Raw genomic sequence first — 19,957 nt, 5'->3', positions numbered from 1 at the left:
CTCTATCAGATCTCACCTTTGCAAGTGATCGTGAAGGGATTGACAGCCCCTTTATCGCGTTGGGTGCAAGTTGGTGTTTGCTTGTGCAGGTGCATAGATTAGAGACTGGCGTGTATCTCCTACTGGATTGATACCTTGGTTCTCAAAAATGAGGGAAATACTTATATCTACTTTGCTGCATCACCCTTTCCTCTTCAAGGAAAAAACCAAAGCAAGCTCAAGAATTAGCAGGAAGAATTTCTGGCGCCGTTGCCGGGGAGGTTCTACATGAAGCCTACCAAGTACCCTCATGAACTCTCATCTCTTGCATTACATTATTTGCCATTTGCCTCTAGTTTTCCTCTCCCCCACTTCTAAAACGTTTTCAGAAAAACACAAAAAGATTTGCCTTTTTATTCACCCTTTTTACGTTCGTCTTTTCATTTGCTCGTGTGCTACATCAGTTTGTTGCCACCTTGTCTGAATCTGGGGAGGTTTTCATTGAGAAAGATAGTAATAATCTTTAGGAAAATTTTGATGAATTTGCTAATAAAGATCCTCATGAAGAGCCTACTATCATGCATACTAAAAAACTCCGTATAGGTAGTGGTAATATTATTGGAAAAGGTGTTACTTAAGATTTCTTTACTTGTGCTGGTCGCTACCTATGTTAGGAGGATCTATTCTTAAGAAAACTAATAGTCTTGTGGATGCAATAACTTTGCTCATAATTGAACTCGAAAGACAATTTGTTCATATGCCATACAAAGGATTTTTCTAGAGTTCTCTAATATTCAGCATTCTTCCGTTAAGCGTGCCGCCACTATATTTTTAGCCCATGAGTTTAGATTCATCATGAAAGAGGCTAGCGAAATTTTTTCTCATTACAAAATAAATGGTGGTTGTCCCCCTATAGAGGAGATCCTTTTTAATCAATCTCCCAACTATGTTGCCTATAATGAAAAATTTGAGAAAAAGGGTCCCTACCGTGGTTTTGGTTGATAAGATTTCTGAACTCAATGATAATTTTTTTATACAAAACAATGGATTAGGGTTCATGTTAAGAGATAGGCTTATGACGTTCCACCAAAGGAAAGCTTACAATGATGAGTTGGTTATAAACTATAGGGGGGCGAAGGAGGAACCTATTCCTCCCACACTCGATCTTAGGGATCCTTATCCTATTAAATTTAGCCCTTTTGATTATTTTTGCTTACCACAAAGGAAACTTGCTGCTGAAAGAAGGGACTATGAGATGAGCATGGATGATCTCCCTTACTATTATGACAATACAAGATCTATGCTTTATGCCTAGCTAGGGGCGTTAAACAATAGCGCTTGTTGGGAGGCAACCCAATTTAATTTTTATGTTTTGGGTTTTTGGTTCTGTTTTGCAATAAATACAGATTATTACCTTTGTAGTAATTGTGTTTTGGTGTTTTAATTAGTTTTTTATCCAAGCAAGACCTTTGGGATGGCTTACAGTGATTGTCGTGGGATTGTCACGGCAGATGTGCTAGTGTGAGGACTTAGTCGTGGAGCCATCGCAACTAGGTTAGCTTAAAGGGGTTGAACGGGACAAAGGACACAGGGAGTTTATACTGGTTCGGCCCCTTGCAGTGAAGGTAAAGGCCTAATCGAGTTTGAGGTGGTATTTCTTATGTCTCGATTATGAGGGAGCGAATACTCTTGACCTAGTTCTTGGTTTGTTTTCTGTCCCCTAACTCGTCGTCGGGTCGTCCCTTTATATACTCAGGTTGACACCCGGTGGCTTACAGAGTCCTGGCCGGCTTATAAACGTATCCGGCTCGGTGACTTGATTACAACTGCCTTATAGTACAAGTCACATACATATGGCGGTTTACACCTACGTGCCTTAAGCCGCCTTTGGGCCTTGGGCTCTTCATAAGTCATCCTCATGAACCGCCATCTTCGATTCCTTCATGGGCTTTGTCTTGTGAGTCACCAGGAGTTAACCCGGCCCCTCCTGGGTGGGTTAACTTAGTAGCTATATCCCCAACATTAGGCTCGAGGTTGTTTGAACTTGTTCACATGAACCTTCAACACTTAGAAAAATTCCTTCTTCATTACCTTCACAAAAACTTGTAACGCGCCATGAAGTCATTGAGGGAGTCCTGGACTAAGGGGTCCTCGGGCGTCCGGCCTGTTATTCATTGGGCTGGACTGATGGGTTGTGAAGATACGAAGGCCGAAGACTATACCCATGTCCGGATTGGACTTTCCTTGGCGTGGAAGGCAAGCTAGGCAACCAGCTGTGAAGATTCCTTCTTATGTAACTGACTCCATGTAACCCTGGATCTCCCCGGTGTCTATATAAACCGGAGAGCATAGTCCGGATAGGACGTTCATTACCAGATACACATAGGCTAGACTTCTAGGGTTTAGCCATTACGATCTTGTGGTAGATCAACTCTTGTAACACTCATATTCATCAAGATCAATCAAGCAGGAAGTAGGGTATTACCTCCATAGAAAGGGCCCGAACCTGGGTAAACATCGTGCCCCCCGTCTCCTGTTACCATCGATCCTAGATGCACAGTTCGGGACCCCCTACCGGAGATCCGGCGGTTTTGCACCGACATTGGTGCTTTCATTGAGAGTTCCACTATGCCGTCGACAAAAGGTTTGATGGCCCCTTCAATCGTCGATGACGACGCTGTCCAGGGAGAAACCTTTCTCCCCAGACAGATCTTCGTGTTCGGCGGCTTCGTACTGCGGGCCAACTCGCTTGGCCATCTGGAGCAGATCGACAGCTACGCCCCTGGCCATCAGGTCAGATTCAGAAGCTTGAACTACGTTGCGGACATCCGTGGAGACTTGATCTTGGACAGATACGAGACCGCGGCAATCGCCCTCCGCCGCCCCGATGGACATGGCTTAAACATGTCATCGGGCCGCATCCAGGAGAGAGCTCTTGCAGCAACTCTGGCCTTAGATCTGGAGCGGATCAAGTCCCCCGAAGATGGGAAGCTCAACCCCATCGCCAGGGCTACCGATTCCGCGGCGTTGGAGCCGCTCGCAGATTCCACTGCGTACGGCATCTGCATGAACGGAACCCATGACTCTTCTCCGGTGTCGAGTTCCAAACCCTGCGAGCCCGCGGATACCGAACTCGATTGGTTATCGATCTTCAAGTTCAGCACCGCAGATGTCTTCCAACACTCGCCCATGGGCAACCTACTAAACTCATTAAAAAACCTATCCCTGGCGGATGGCACGTCGCCGAACCATGTTCGGTTCAAACTTACGGCGGATGATGGAGAATTTCGCTTCCCACCCACCACCCACTTTATAGCCACCGTCGAAGACCCAACCAAAACACCTGACCCCCGCTGTATGGACGACGATGAGGGGTAGGGCCAGAGCTTTCTACCCGCTAGACACGGGATGGCCACTTCCTGGTATGATGTGTGTATGATAGACACACCTGACGATGATGACAAGGAGGATCCAGTCGAGAATAAACCTCCTGGTACACAGTCCGAACACCGGCGCCCACGGCGCCGCTCCAAGTCACATCGCCCAAGAGAAAACACTGCTAGCACCAGAAAAGACAACACTCCGGACAATGAAGACCCTGTTGAGGTAGAATCCGAACAGGAGGAACAGGAAAGTGGGCAAGACAGCCCTGATGAACAGGCCACATATGGAGACTCGGAGGACAGCAATTATCTCCCACTCTCCGAGGAAGAGGAGATCCTCGGCAGCGAGGATTTTATCGTGCCTAAGGAACCTCTCGAACAGGAACGCTTTAAACGTCGGCTTATAGCCACTACAAGGAGCCTAAGGAAGAAGCAGCTGCAGCTTCAAGCAAACCAGGATTTGCTCAATGATAGATGGACCGAGGTCCTGGCCGCCGAAGAATACGGCCTTAGCGGCCCAGACGAAAGCCAGCCCAAGAGTAGGTGGCTCCCTCGATACGATGGCAGGGCGTTGCAGCCCACATCACCATCAAACAACGCGGTGAGCCGACCACAATTTGGTCCGGACAAAGCAGCAGCCCAAGCAGAGCACCATACCAACCCATCCGGCCACCCGAGCAAGAATAAAACAGCTCGGGGGAACACTCGCGACTGTCGGTGTCAAAACCGGCGGATCTCGGGTAGGGTGTCCCGAACTATGCGGCTAAGGCGGATGGTAACACGAGGCGGGGGACACAATGTTTACCCAGGTTCGGGCCCTCTCGATGGAGGTAATACCCTACTTCATGCTTGATTGATCTTGATGATATGAGTATTACAAGAGTTGATCTACCACGAGATCGTAGAGGCTAAACCCTAGAAGCTAGCCTATGGTTATGATTGTAGTTGTCCTACGGACTAAACCCTCCAGTTTATATAGACACGGAGGAGGCTAGGGTTACACAGAGTCGGTTACAAGGGAGGAGATCCACATATCCGTATTGCCAAGCTTGCCTTCCACGCAAAGGAGAGTCCCATCCGGACACGGGACGAAGTCTTCAATCTTGTATCTTCATAGTCCAACAGTCCGGCCAAAGCACAAAGTCCGGCTGTCCGAGGACCCCCTAATCCAGGACTCCCTCAGTAGCCCCCGAACCAGGCTTCAATGACGATGAGTCCGGCGCACAAATTGTCTTCGGCATTGCAAGGCGGGTTCTTCTTCAAATTCTGAGTACCTGTCGAGTAGTGTCCGGCTTCCCATAAATGTTACACTGCTTGGCTTCCATGCCTAATAATGGCTATCTTCCACGTGTCGAGCGAATGCGAGAAGTCGGGGCATTTTTACACTTACCACCCTAACCATGTGACTAAATCGTCTATTTAAGGGACCGGGGATCCTCAGATCTAGAACACACCATCCTCCCTCAGCGATTATCCATCGGATCGCGCCCGGAAAAATCCATCCCATCATGGCCGGCCATCGCAGCTCCTCCTCTCGCTCCCGTAGACCTAAGCCAGGCAATTGGAAGAAGTGTTCCGTCTCCCACAGACAGTTAGTAGAGTTATAGACCCAGGAGTTTCTCCCTCCTGCGTATATGGTCCCCGTCCGAGCCGGACTAGCCATACAATGGCGGGGAGCAAGCGGAGAGCTTTCCCAATCCATCTATGGGGGAGCGGGTATGCCTTGTCCCTTACTTATTAAGGGGACATGGATTTCCAATCCATCCGTTCCTCCGCGGGCTCCTGGAGTTCTACGGCCTCCAGCTGCATAATTTTACCCCCGCCTCCATATTACACATTGCTGGCTATGTCGCCCTTTGCGAGCTGTTTTTGGGCTGCGAAGCTCATTTCGAGCTATGGAAGAGGCTATTCTGCCTCGTACCCCGTACACAGGAGGGGTCAATATATCAAGTGGGCGGAGCCGAGATATGGCGCATCGCCGGGACCTGAACCTGTCCGGTACTCCGAAGAAGACATCCGAAGACTGGCCTTCAGAGTGGTTTTATATGGAGGACGTCCCCCTTCCGGACCCTGTTCGGATGGGCCTTCCCGAGTTTAATAACGCCCCTTTGAAGAAACACCGCAGCTGGCCCTCGGAGCCTCTAGGAGGAAGATAACAGAGATGTCCTTTACCTGATGGGCCGGATACAAACGCTGGCCAAATCAGGATTGACAATAATCGAGGTTATGTTAATATGTATAATGCGGGGGGTGCAGCCACTTCAATATCGGGGACAACCCATGTGGCACTTCAATGGAGAAGACGATGCCACCCGCTGCGGTCGTAAAGGTCCGGACTCCGTCACTGCTCTAGCGAAAATACTGTCCGATTTGTACAAAGGAGAGGAAGAGGAGTTCATCCGCATCAAGCCACGGGATGGATTCTCCATGTACAACCCCCCAAACTGGGTGAGCTGCTACTTTTTACTCCAGACCTTCCCGCGTTCTTTGTCATAAATATTTACTTTGCTATTTCATAGCAGGAACTGCGAAAATCCGTGAGGGAGGTCCACAGCCCGTCTCCACAACCAGAGGACCCTGACCGGGCCCTCGACCCCGGACTCGAAGAAGATCCGGACACATTTGTGGAGCTCATCGACATGACGTTCTATCAGTTAAGCTGCGACGGTGTCTTGGTGGCCATCATTGCTGATTATCCCGGACTGCTCCCTGCATCGCATGTAAGTAAAACCGGAGTCCCAACTTCCGAAAAGGATCCCGTTTTTTGCACTTCACCTACCGCACACATTTGGTGTCTTACAGGGAAGGCCCTCGGGACGCCATGCCGAACCCGCAGTGACTCACCAACAAGGGGCACCGAAACCGGGTAGGCTTAAAAGGAAGGCGGTCAGGACTGAGACGCCATCGCAGAGGTATGAAAAAGGACCCTGCTCCGTGGTTATCGTCTTTAAAATATAATAACGTCCATGGTTCCTGGCAGAAAAAATGCTTGCCGGACTATACCCGGAGAGCCTGCCGGCCACGCCTCCACCAGTCGGGCTCCAGAGCCGGACTTAGAGGCAGATGCTAATGTGGGGCCAACACCGGATGTTCCTCCTACAGAGGATGCGGATAGGCTATCCGCTACGAATTTCGAAGTGGAGACTGCCATGAATCACCGGCGTCGCCGGGCCGTACTCCGCGACGCTTGTTTCTCTCAAGAGGCGTTCTATGCCTTCAACTCAGGAGACGCGTACATTCGAGCTGCTCAAAATGGTCTTGCCAGAGCCACGGACCAGTATGTAAAGGATATATGGGTAAGAAAATCTGATAATTATGTATATCAGTAGCCCCTGAGACTTGAAACAGTTGACACAACTGATTTAAGGATCATTATTTGTGTAGGTTCTTACGGAGAAGAATACCTAGTTGTCTCAAGAGCTGGAGGAGTGCAAAGCCCAGCTATGGGCGGCAATTGCCGCAATGAAGGAGTCCGAGAAGGCCCCATCTGGTAACACTTATATCTATAAAAATGAATGACATGTACCGGTTAGTATGCGGCATGTATGCAAATCTAACAATAGATTCTGCAGATGATCACGAAATGAATCCGGAGGTCATGCGAGGGGATGAGCAACATGCTCAACGACAGTTAAAGGCTGGCGAGCACGTGCTTAAGCAGGTTAGGCGAGAGAAAAACGATCTCCAAGATGCCAATATCCGGCTGAGTGTTGAACTGAAGGATGTTCAGGCCCAGCTTGCTGACTCCGTAAAGGAGAATAAGAGGCTTCGATACGGCATTTTTAGTAAGTGCTTAAACGAACTTTTATAGTGTTCAGCGAAGAAACCGGCTAACAGAGTTATATCTGTAGGTATGCTGACGGGTCGTCCCGCAGAAGAGATGCCCGGGTCCGCAGGTGATCTTCTGCCCAAGCTCTCACAACTGCACGAACAAGTTCGGCAGGTGATGCAGGGCATTGCCCAGGCCTTGTGGCCATCCGCCTTCCCGCCAGGAGGCATGGGGGAGATCGTAGAGATGCTCAAGGGAGCGCGGCGGAGCTTCCGATTATGGAAGATATCTGCCTACCGACAAGGTGCGAGGGAAGCCTGGGCCATGGTGAAGACTCGATATACCAAGGCTGTCCCGAACCATATGGCCGAAGTCGGACCTGTAGGGTCTTATGGGAAAGAAATCCCCGTCAGTTTGGTGTATGACCAGGTGAAATTAGCCGCAAAGTATTCCCAACAGGATTGTAGGCTAGACAGCCTATTGGATGGTATAGAAGAAGAATTTAGTCAGTCTAAGTGAATGTCTACTTCAATTGACATATATTGTCCCTAGCCGGATTGTAAATCATTTGTCATGGCGGACCTTTTTGCTTCGACCTCCGGACCCGACAGTCCGGAGTGTGTCCGAATACCCGCTCGGTTATGTAAAAACCGGGGTATGCGTGGAAACCAGGCGTAGGGGTCATAAGTGCTTGAACAGACAAGTACCCAACTAGCTATGTTATATTACATGGATAGTAAGAAACATCGTCCAGGGAGAATAGTTCCGTTAAGGGTTCCTTTCCCTGGGTACGCATGCATTAATGTGCATGTCCGAACTGCGAAAGGAGACGCGGGATATAAACATCTGGGGGCATGTATTACAATAAATAAAAGTCATCTTTTGTTCACCGACCGAATATTCCCTTAAGAACGCTAGCTTTCGGCTTCACCCAGTCTGAGGTACACATCTGGCTGACCCGGCAGTAACAATCGAAGAGGTGCTCCCCTTATGCCCTAGCCAAATTAACGGGAACATAGGGCATAAACACAAGAGCCAGGCAACCCAGCTTGGCCAAAACTTAAGTCATCTCGATGCATATAATCGCGAAGAAAAGGTACATGTGAAAAAGTAACACATGTGCGGGGGGCATAAAGCCCGGAACATAATTATATTAAGCTTCTGTATAAGAAGCCCCCAGGTATAATGAGCACGCCTAGCGCGTCAAGATTGTGTAGTCAAGACACATTTTAACCTTTTAAGGCTGTGAAGAAAAAGGGAAGAAAGAAAAGACAGATAACGGATATATAAAAAATTGACGGAGGTAAGGAGACGAACACATAATCCGGAACTAGGTGTAGAACCTTCAGAGTCTGGCTGCATTCCATGGGTTTGGCTCGAGTCGATTGTCCGATGCATCCCGCAGACGGTACGCTCCGCCGGTCAGAACTTGGTCGATAACGAAGGGACCTTCCCATTTGGGCTCGAGTTTGTTCTTTTTCTTCTCTGGTAGGCGTAGAACAAGTTCGCCAACGTTATAAGTTTTGGCCCGTACTTCTCTGCTTTGATACCGTCGAGCCTGTTGCTGATAGAATGCGGAGCGGGCTTTTGCCACATCACGCTCCTCCTACAGGGCATCCAAACTGTCCTGCCGATCGAGCTCGGCTTCTTTCTCTTCGTACATGCGTACTCGAGGTGAGTCATGAATTATGTCGCAGGGCAGTACCGCCTCTGCGCCGTACACCATAAAGAACGGTGTGTATCCGATAGTGTGATTCGGTGTGGTCCGCAACCCCCATAGTACGGAGTCGAGCTCCTCGACCCAGTGCGTATCTGATTCCTTCAAGGATCGCACTAATCTGGGTTTAATGCCGCTCCTGATAAGAAAATTTGCTCGGTCGACTTGACCGTTAGTTTGCGGGTGATAGACGGAGGCATAATCGAGCTTAATGCCCATGTTGCTGCACCAAGTTTTTACCTGATGGGCTGTAAAATTTGAGCCGTTATCGGTGATGATGCTGTGGGGGACACCGTAACGGTGTACAACCCCAGATATGAAGTCTATCACTGGTCCGGATTCGGCCGTTTTAACTGGTTTGGCTTCTATCCATTTGGTGAATTTATCTACCATGACCAATAGGTATTTTTTCTTATGGCTTCCCCCTTTAAGGGGTCCGACCATATCAAGCCCCCAGACCGCAAAGGGCCAAGTAATGGGGATTTTTTGGAGAGCGGTAGGTGGCATATGGCTTTGGTTTGCAAAAAGTTGGCAAGCGACGCAACGTTGGACGAGGTCCTGTGCGTTTGCTCGGGCCGTCGGCCAGTAAAAGCCTGTACGGAAGGCCTTGCTTAGAAGGGCCCGTGCTGCGGTGTGATGGCCGCCAAGTCCAGCATGAATTTCTGCCAATAGTTCCATCCTTCCTCTTCGGAGATGCACCTTTGAAGTACTCCGGTAGCGCTTTTCTTATGAAGCTCTCCCTCGTGGACCTTGTAGGCTTTAGACCGCCGCACAATGCAACGTGCCTCGTTTGGGTCCTCGGGGAGTTCTTGCCTAGTTAGGTAAGCCAAGAAGGGTTCTGTCCACGGGGCGATGACAGCCATAATCACGTGGGCCGAAGGTGTAATTTCGGTGGCAGAGCCTCCGATTACGTCAGAGTGTTCGGGATCTGACATTGTGGCCGGGTCCGGACTATTGTTGCCGGTCTCTCCTTCCCAGACCACGGATGGCTTAAACAGCCTTTCCAAGAAGATATTAGGTGGGACAGGGTCGCGCTTAGCGCCGATGCGGGCGAGGATATCCGCCGCTTGATTGTTTTCCCGGACAACATGGTGGAATTCAAGCCCCTCGAACCGAGCTGACATCTTGAGGACGGCGTTGCGGTAAGCCGCCATTTTCGGATCCTTGGCGTCGAAGTCTCCATTTATTTGAGATATTGCAAGGTTCGAATCCCCCCGCACCTCTAGGCGTTGAATGCCCATGGAGACTGCCATCCGGAGACCATGTAATAGGGCCTCATATTCTGCTGCGTTGTTGGAGTCTGTGTATAGTATTTGGAGTACTTATTGGACTGTATCTTCGGTGGGGGATGTCAGGACGACACCAGCCCCCAGACCAGCCAGCATTTTAGAGCCGTCAAAGTGCATGATCCAATTGGAGTATGCGCCATACTCTTTAGGGAGTTCGGCTTCTGTCCATTCGGCGACGAAATCAGCCGGTACTTGTGACTTAATGGCTCACCGCGGTTTGTATATTATGTCGAACGGGAGGAGCTCAATAGCCCATTTAGCAATCCGGCCCGTAGCATCGCGGTTGTTTATTATGTCGTTGAGTGGTAATTCAAAGGCCACCGTAATTGAACACTCTTGAAAGTAGTGTCGTAGTTTCTGAGATGCCTTGAAGACCGCGTATGCTATCTTTTGATAATGTGGGTACCGTGATTTGCATGGAGTGAGGACAGTGGATACATAGTATACCGGTTTTTGCAGTGGGAACTTATGTCCGTCCGTCTCTCGTTCGAGGACGAGCACTGCGCTTACAACTTGGTGTGTTGCCGCTATATATAATAGCATTGGTTCGTCGACATTTGGCGTGGCCAAGATTGGGTTGGTGGCCAAAACGGATTTTATTTCTTCCAATCCGGCCGTGGCCGCATCCGTCCACTCGAAGTGTTCGGTGCGTCAAAGAAGGCGATAAAGAGGTAGTGCCTTTTCTCCTAATCGGGAGATAAAGCGGCTTAAGGCAGCCACGCATCCAGTTAGTTTCTGGATTTGCTTGAGGTCTGTTGGGATAGCCAACTGTGACAGAGCTCAGATTTTAGCCGGATTTGCTTCAATTCCTCTATTGGAGACGATGAAGCCTAAGACCTTTCTGGCGGGCACGCCGAAGACGCATTTTTCCGGATTGAGCTTGATGTCGTATGTTCGGAGATTGTCGAATGTGAGCCTCAAGTCGTCTATTAAGGATTCGACGTGTCTGGTTTTAATGACCACATCGTCTACGTATGCCTCCACTATTTTGCCGATCTGTGTTTCCAAGCATGTCTGAATCATGCGTTGATAGGTTGCACCGGCGTTTTTGAGCCTGAAAGGCATGGTATTAAAACAGAAAGGGCCGTATGGGGTGATAAATGCCGTTGCGGCTTGATCGGACTCCGCCATCTTAATTTGATGGTATCCGGAGTATGCGTCGAGGAAACACAATGAATCGTGTCCTGCGGTAGCGTCGATAATTTGGTCGATGCGGGGGAGGGGGAAGGGATCCTTTGGGCAAGCCTTGTTAAGGTCCTTGAAATCGACACATAGGCGCCAGGATTTGTCCTTCTTTGGTACCATCACCAGGTTTGCTAGCCAGTCCGGATGTTTTATTTCTTTGATAAATCCGGCCTCAAGTAACTTGGCTAGCTCTTCTCCCATGGCTTGTCGCTTAGGCTCAGAGAAATGCCGGAGAGTCTGCTTGACCGGCTTGAACCCCTTTAGAATGTTAAGGTTGTGCTCGGCCAACTTGCGTGGGATTCCTGGCATGTCTGAAGGATGCCACGCGAATATGTCCCAATTTTCGCGCAAGAACTCCCGCAATGCGGCGTCTGTTGTGGGGTCCAGCTGTGCCCCGATGGATGCTGTTTTTGTAGGGTCCGTTGGGTGGACATGGAATTTGACTATTTCGTCCGCCGGTTTAAAAGAGGTGGACTTGGGTCTTTTGTCGAGTATCACGTCGTCCCTGTCCACTTTGGAGCGCAGCGCAGTTAGTTCTTCGGCCGCAAGGGCTTCGGATAACGCCTCGAGGGCTAGTGCGGGGGTTTTATTTTCGGCGCGGAGTGCAATGTCCGGATCACTAGCTAGAGTGATGATTCACGTGGGCCCGGGCATTTTGAGCTTCATGTACCCGTAATGGGGTATAGCTTGGAAGATCGTGAATGCCTCCCGCCCTAAAAGGGTGTGGTATCCGCTACTGGACGGGGCCACTTGGAATGTGATTTCTTCGGACCTATAATTCTCCGGCGTGCCGAATACCACATCTAGTGTGATTTTTCCTGCACATCGTGCCTCCCGACTAGGGATGATTCCTCTGAAGGTCGTGCTGCTTTGCTCAATGCGGCTCTTGTCTATTTCCATTTTGTTAAGAGTCTCCTCGTAGATGAGGTTTAATCCGCTGCCACTGTCCATGAGCACTTTAGTAAGCCGGAAGCCATCCACAATTGGACTAAGGACCAAGGTGGCTGGTGCTCGGGCTGTTCGGAATTGAGGCTCGTCACTGGCATTGAAGGTTATAGCCGTATCGTTCCATGGATTTATTGCTGCGACGTGGCAGACTTCGGCAAGGCTGCGGAGTGCTCGCTTGCGCCTATTGTTTGAGGCGAAGGTCTCGAAGACTGTCAATACTGTATTGTTATTTTCCACGGGATGGTGCTCTGTGGTATTGTTGATGAGGAGATCCTCACCGCTCTTGGCCACCTGCCGGAGTATCCAACATGCTCTAAGGCTGTGTGTTGGTATGGAATCCGGTGTACTGTGAATTTCGCATGGCCCCATTGAGCCATCCCTCCAATATACTTCCACGCCCCGTAGTGGGCTTTGGTTTCTTTGTAATTGGATCGGGTGACTTACGAGAGTACACCCTTTTAATTCGGACGAGGTTTCTAGTGAGAGCCGGGGGATCCCAGAATTTTGCATGGGTTTTCCAGGCGCTTTCCATCACACAGTACTTCCGTACTATGGCCGCCAAGTCAGTGAAGTGTGCTATGTCACGGCGACTTATGGCGTTGAGGATTCCCTTGTCCGTGCAATTTTTGCAAAAGAATGAAATTGCATCTTCCTCGCGACAGTCCTTGACCTTGTTCATTACAAGGAGGAATCTGGCCCAATAGTGATGTACTGTCTCTTGGGGCTCTTGTCTAATGTGGGAAAGATCACTTATGTCTAGGTGGGTGGGTAGATTTAGGTCCAAACCCTGACCCGATATGGAACCCAGGGGCGGAGAAGCTTCCGATCTTGGAAGTTCGGGCTCTGGGATGTTGCCCAATAGTTCTGGCCCCATGCCTGATTCTAAGTTCGAAGCTTGGGCCATGTCCTCCCGTAGACGGGTATCCAGCTCGGAGAGCTCGGGAATCCAGACATAGTTCGTCCTCAAAATAGAGGAAGAATCGCTACATTGCTCCTCCACCACCGCTATCTGATGGGTGACCAGCGGAGAGTTAATCTCCCTTTGGTCAGGTTTGAGCCCGATCCGATCATAGTCCGTAGTGACTCCCAGGGCGGCAATGCGATCCAAGAGCTCGTTCAAAGAAGAGAGCTCCATTGGGTCCATCTGCTCGGCGAATTCCGAGCTGACGTGGAGGCTGTTTTTGATGACCTGAGAAGTCATCGTCGGCGCGACGGCCGAACGGGCGGTCATGACGAAACCGCCTAGTCGGAGAGTTTGGCCTGCAGCCAGGGCTCCCCCTAGAGGTAATGATGTCCTTGACGACAAGGCGAGCCATCAAGCCTTATCGTGACGGCACAGTGGAACTCTCAATGAAAGCACCAATGTCGGTGTCAAAACCGGCGGATCTCGGGTAGGGGGTCCTGAACTGTGCGTCTAAGGTGGATGGTAACAGGAGGCGGGGGACACGATGTTTACCCAGGTTCGGGCCCTCTCGATGGAGGTAATACCCTACTTCCTGCTTGATTGATCTTGATGATATGTGTATTACAAGAGTTGATCTACCACGAGATCGTAGAGGCTAAACCCTAGAAGCTAGCCTATGGTTATGATTGTTGTTGTCCTACGGACTAAACCCTCCGGTTTATATAGACACCGGGGGGGCTAGGGTTACACAGAGTCGGTTACAAGGGAGGAGATCCACATATCTGTATTGCCAAGCTTGCTTTCCACGCAAAGGAGAGTCCCGTCCGGACACGGGACGAAGTCTTCAATCTTGTATCTTCATAGTCCAACAGTCCGGCCAAAGCACATAGTCCGGCTGTCCGAGGACCCCCTAATCCAGGACTCCCTCAGCGACACCCAACAAGACCTGGAGGGTAGAACGGGACAAACATGAATTCCCAGACGGGTTTAAACCCATTAACATTGAATCATACGATGGAACAACAGATCCCGCGGTATGGATTGAGGATTACCTCCTCCATATTCACATGGCTAGCGGAGACGACCTTCATGCCATTGAATACATACCTCTCAAGCTTAAAGGGCCCGCTCGCTACTGGCTAAACAGTTTTCCAGAAAATTCTATTGGTAGCTGGGAAGATTTGGAAGACGCCTTTTGAGACAACTTCCAAGGAACATATGTCCGGCCACTAGATGCCGATGACTTAAGTCATATTGTCCAGAAGCCCGGCGAGTCAGCCAGGGAGCTCTGGACTAGGTTCTTAGTAAAAAGAACCAAATTGTCGACTATCCGGACGCAGAAGCCCTCGCAGCCTTCAAACATGGCGTCCGGGATGAATGGCTAGCGCGTCACCTCGGCCAGGAAGGACCCAAATCCATGACAGCCCTTACCGCTCTAATGACTCGCTTTTGTGCGGGAGAAGACAACTGACTCGCTCGTAAAAGCAACAACGCCAGCGACCCGGGCACTTCCGAAATTCGAGACGGCAACGGCAAGCCACGACGAACCGAACACAACAGTCGCAGTAATATATGTGACACAGCGGTGAACGCCGGATTTCACAATCCAAAGCCCGGTCAACGGAAGAAGCCGCTAAAGGCAAACTAGGATGGACCGTCCACCCTTGACAGGATATTTGACCGACCTTGTCAGATTCACGGTCACCCTGATAGGCCAGCTAATCATACCAACATAAACTGTTGGGTCCTTAAGGAGGCAGGCAAGCTCAACACCGATCATAAGGGGACGAGGCCACCGGGCGATAGAGACGACGGATCGGCTTGCCAGCCGAACACCAGCGGCCAGAAACACTTTCCCTCTTAAGTTCGACCACTCCCAGAACGAAAATAGTAGTTCGGCTTCCGCCACCCACCTACTGTACTGGCAAAGTTTACACCACGCGTACATCACTACGCACTCAAGATACCATGGGCATCGGCGGAAGCATAATATGGACAACCTTGCAAGAATCCCCGTAACGTTTTTATCTGTTTTTCTTATTTTTTTGTATCATTTCTTAAAAAACAGGTGACCATCAGGACAACATATACATCAAACTCTATCGAACTTCGGATCCGCACACTCACCTAAGGGGCCACTCCCGTTAAGGATTCCCCTCCCCGAGGACGGGCGGCACAGACGTGCGACAGGAGGTCCAAAATAAGCTTTTGTAGACCGCACTCTTTCTTTTGAGCATGTACCATGCCCTTCTCCTCTGTTCCCAACCCCGAGCATGTGAAATAGCTGGGTTGTGGTTTTTACTCTTCATATATATTTATCTTTGGCATATTGCTCCGCTCCCAGTAAACTTTATCCGAACTAATCTTTCATGCTCTTTCTACAATGAGTCTGGCCGTAACGGCTGCCTTACAAGACGTGCCTCGGCATAACTTGCCAGGGGCCCGGTATGGGAACAAATGAGCCGCCAGTAAAAGTCCGAACAGCTCTATAGCGTACTTCGGCGTTGCAAGTTTGGCCTTATATGCATCAGCTCCGAATCATTGTCTTTCGTCAATAGTTGGGTTGCCCAGCTCCTGTGCTTGCTACCCTACGTTCCGCTCTATCGGCTAGGGTAGTAAAGGGAGTACTACTGCGATTGTGCCCTGGCCTAGACCGGATGAGCACCTCAGTAGAGAAAGCCGAAAACTGACTATCATGATGCGGCGAGAGCTGGTCAACCACTTGACGACCTATTCGAATCTTTAGTGATTCTCCGTGTCACACGAGGGATCTTTTTTAGATCAACATATGTAAGGCACTATGCGCCGTATACATACCAGGGGCTAAGTCGTAGCCCCACCATAAAACTCCTATGGCTAAGTGAAAGTGTTAACGCCTTATAGTGCGATTGCCTGGTTCGCTGCATTATCACCTCCTTTACGGACCAAGACGTTGGATAAAGAGTGATTAAATGTTTTTCCGAACACCCCCATACTTCCTACGAGGGGGCTGAAGCCGACGTCTGGAAAACTTTCAGATTATATTAAAAACGGCCGCACAGGAGGAATTCAAGCTTTGGAGCAAAAATATAAAATTGTCTTTTACAATTCTAATACACCTCACTCGAACATTATGTTCTTCGAGCATTCACCCTCTATCAGGCGAGCGGCTTCCAGAACGTCTTCAAAATAATGCTCCGGCTCATTACGGTCCTAGCCCTTGGGCGGACTCTTCGTCGCAACATCGACGACCATCATCTTCCCCCAGCATGTCTTGACTCGAGCAAAGGCCATCCGTGCACCCTCAATGCATGCCGACCGCTTCACAGCATCGATACGCGGCACCGCATCAACAAGACGCCGCACCAGGCCAAAATAGCTCTTGGGAACAGGCTCCCTTGGCCACAACCGGATTATGACGTTCTTCATGGCATCGCCAGATATCCTATGAAGCTCGGCCCACTGGGACATCTGTTCATTTAGCAACAGAGGGCGCTTTGATGCGCCAAATTGTGACCAGAAAAGCTTCTCCGTTGCATACCCCTCTTGTGCTTGGTAAAATTGCACCGCATCGGAAGAACTCTTCGGCAAGTCTAAAAATTCGGTCAGAGAACTCCAGACCTGGTTTAGCTGAGCATAGTCCGGATCGCCAAACTTAGTCTGAAGCAAAAAGGGCTTACCGGCCGCTATCTCCTTAGCCAGCCGAATCTCTTGACGAGCTGCCCTAGATTCAGACCGAGCTTCACTCGCCTCTCGTACGGCCTTATCAAGTTCAGCCATTTTGGCTTTATTCTCCTTCTCAAGGAATTCACAGCGGCTGGCAGTATTCTTCAATTCAAGCGCCAGTACGGATATTTTCTCCTCACTTCAGCGCCGAGCTGCCTGTTCGGCTCTTAGATCAGCCGATGCCTTCTCGGCAGCCGCATCACTACACCGGGCCTGTGCTACCTCTTGAGCACTGCGTTGGTTTTCCCTTGAAGAGGAAAGGGTGATGCATCAAAGTAGCGTAAGTATTTCCCTCAGTTTTTGAGAACCAAGGTATCAATCCAGTAGGAGGCTACGCGCGAGTCCCTCGCACCTACACAAACAAATAAATCCTCGCAACCAACGCGATAAGGGGTTGTCAATCCCTACACGGTCACTTACGAGGGTGAGATCTAATAGGATAATATTTTTGGTATTTTTATGATAAAGATGCAAAGCAAAATAAAAGCAAAGTAAAAAGCAACGGAAATAACTAAGTGTTGGAAGATTAATATGATGAAGATAGACCCGGGGGCCATAGGTTTCACTAGTGGCTTCTCTCAAGAGCATAAGTATTTTACGGTGGGTGAACAAATTACTGTTGAGCAATTGACAGAATTGAGCACAGTTATGAGAATATCTAGGTATGATCATGTATATAGGCATCACGTCTGAGACAAGTAGACCGACTCTTGCCTGCATCTACTACTATTACTCCACACATCGACCGCTATCCAGCATGCATCTAGAGTATTAAGTTCATAAGAACAGAGTAACGCCTTAAGCAAGATGACATGATGTAGAGGGATAAATTCATGCAATATGATAAAAACCCCATCTTGTTATCCTCGATGGCAACAATACACTATGTGCCTTGCTGCCCCTACTGTCACTGGGAAAGGACACCACAAGATTGAACGCAAAGCTAAGCACTTCTCCCATTGCAAGAATGATCAATCTAGTAGGCCAAACCAAACTGATAATTCAAAGAGACTTGCAAAGATAACCAATCATACATAAAAGAATTCAGAAGATTCAAATATTGTTCATAGATAAACTTGATCATAAACCCACAATTCATCGGTCTCAACAAACACACCGCAAAAGAAGATTACATCGAATAGATCTCCACGAGAGAGGGGGAGAACATTGTATTGAGATCCAAAAAGAGAGAGGAAGCCATCTAGCTAATAACTATGGACCCGAAGGTCTGAGGTAAACTACTCACACTTCATCGTAGAGGCTATGGTGTTGATGTAGAAGCCCTCCATGATGGATGCCCCCTCCGGCGGAGCTCCGGAACAGGCCCAAAGATGGGATCTCGTGGGTACAGAAGGTTGCGGCGGTGGAATTAGGTTTTTGGCTCCATATCTGATCGTTTGGGGGTACGTAGGTATATATAGGAGGAAGGAATACGTCGGTGGAGCAACGTGGGGCCCACGAGGGTGGAGGGCGCGCCCAGGGGGTAGGCGCGCCCCCCTACCTCGTGGCTTCCTGATGGCTTTCTTGACGTAGGGTCCAAGTCCTGTGGATCATGTTCGTTCGGAAAATCACGTTCCCGAAGGTTTCATTCTGTTTGGACTCCGTTTGATATTCTTTTTCAGCGAAACTCTGAAATAGGCAAAAAACAACAATTCTGGGCTGGGCCTCCGGTTAGTAGGTTAGTCCCAAAAATAATATAAAAGTGAATAATACATCCCAATAATGTCCAAAACAGAAGATAATATAGCATGGAGCAATCAAAAATTATAGATACGTTGGAGACGTATGAAGCATCCCCAAGCTTAATTCCTGCTCGTCCTCGAGTAGGTAAATGATAAAAACAGAATTTTTGATGCGGAGTGCTATTTGGCATAATTTCAATGTAATTCTTCTTAATTGTGGTATGAATATTCAGATCTGAAAGATTCAAGATAAAAGTTCATATTGACATAAAAATAATAATACTTCAAGCATACTAACTAAGAAATTATGTCCTCTCAAAATAACATGGCCAAAGAAAGTTCATCCCTACAAAATCATATAGTTTAGTCATGCTCCATCTTCGTCACACAAGAATGCTCTCATCATGCACAACCCCGATGACAAGCCAAGCAATTTCATACTTTAGTAATCTCAAACTTTTTCAACCTTCACGCAATACATGAGCGCGAGCCATGGACATAGCACTATGGGTGGAATAGAATATGATGGTGGGGGTTATGTGGAGAAGACAAAAAAGGAGAAAGTCTCACATTAATGAGGCCAATCAATGAGCTATGGAGATGCCCATCAATTGATGTTAATGCAAGGAGTAGGGATTGCCATGCAACAGATGCACTAGAGCTATAAATATATGAAAGCTCAACAAAAGAAACTAAGTGGGTGTGCATCCAACTTGCTTGCTCATGAAGACCTAGGGCACTTGAGGAGGCCCATTGTTGGAATATACAAGCCAAGTTCTATATGAAAAATTCCCACTAGTATATGAAAGTGACAAAACAAGAGACTCTCTATCATGAAGATTATGGTGCTACTTTGAAGCACAAGTGTGGTAAAAGGATAGTAACATTGTCCCTTCTCTCTTTTTATCTCATTTTTTGGGCCTTATCTTTTTTATGGCCTTCCTCTTTTTTTTATTCCTTAGTTGGGACAATGCTCTAGAAAATGATGATCATCACACTTCTATTTATTTACAACTCAATGATTACAACTCGATACTAGAACAAAGTATGACTCTATATGAATGGCTCCGGCGGTGTACCGGGATATGCAATGAACCAAGAGTGACATGTATGAAAGAATTATGAATGGTGACTTTGCCACAAATATTATGTCAACTACATGATCATGCAAAGCAATATGACAATGATGAACGTGTCATGATAAACGGAATGGTGGAAAGTTGCATGGCAATATATCTCGGAATGGCTATGGAAATGCCATAATAGGTAGGTATGGTGGCTGTTTTGAGGAAGATATAAGGAGGTTTATGTGTGAAAGAGCGTATCATATCACGAGGTTTGGATGCACCGGCGAAGTTTGTACCAACTCTCAATGTGAGAAAGGGCAATGCATGGT

Source organism: Triticum aestivum, chromosome 4D (genome assembly GCF_018294505.1).
Source record: "Triticum aestivum cultivar Chinese Spring chromosome 4D, IWGSC CS RefSeq v2.1, whole genome shotgun sequence".
NCBI classification, from domain to species: domain Eukaryota; kingdom Viridiplantae; phylum Streptophyta; class Magnoliopsida; order Poales; family Poaceae; genus Triticum; species Triticum aestivum.
The sequence above is the reverse complement of the archived record's forward strand: the minus strand, read 5'-3'. Positions refer to the sequence as shown.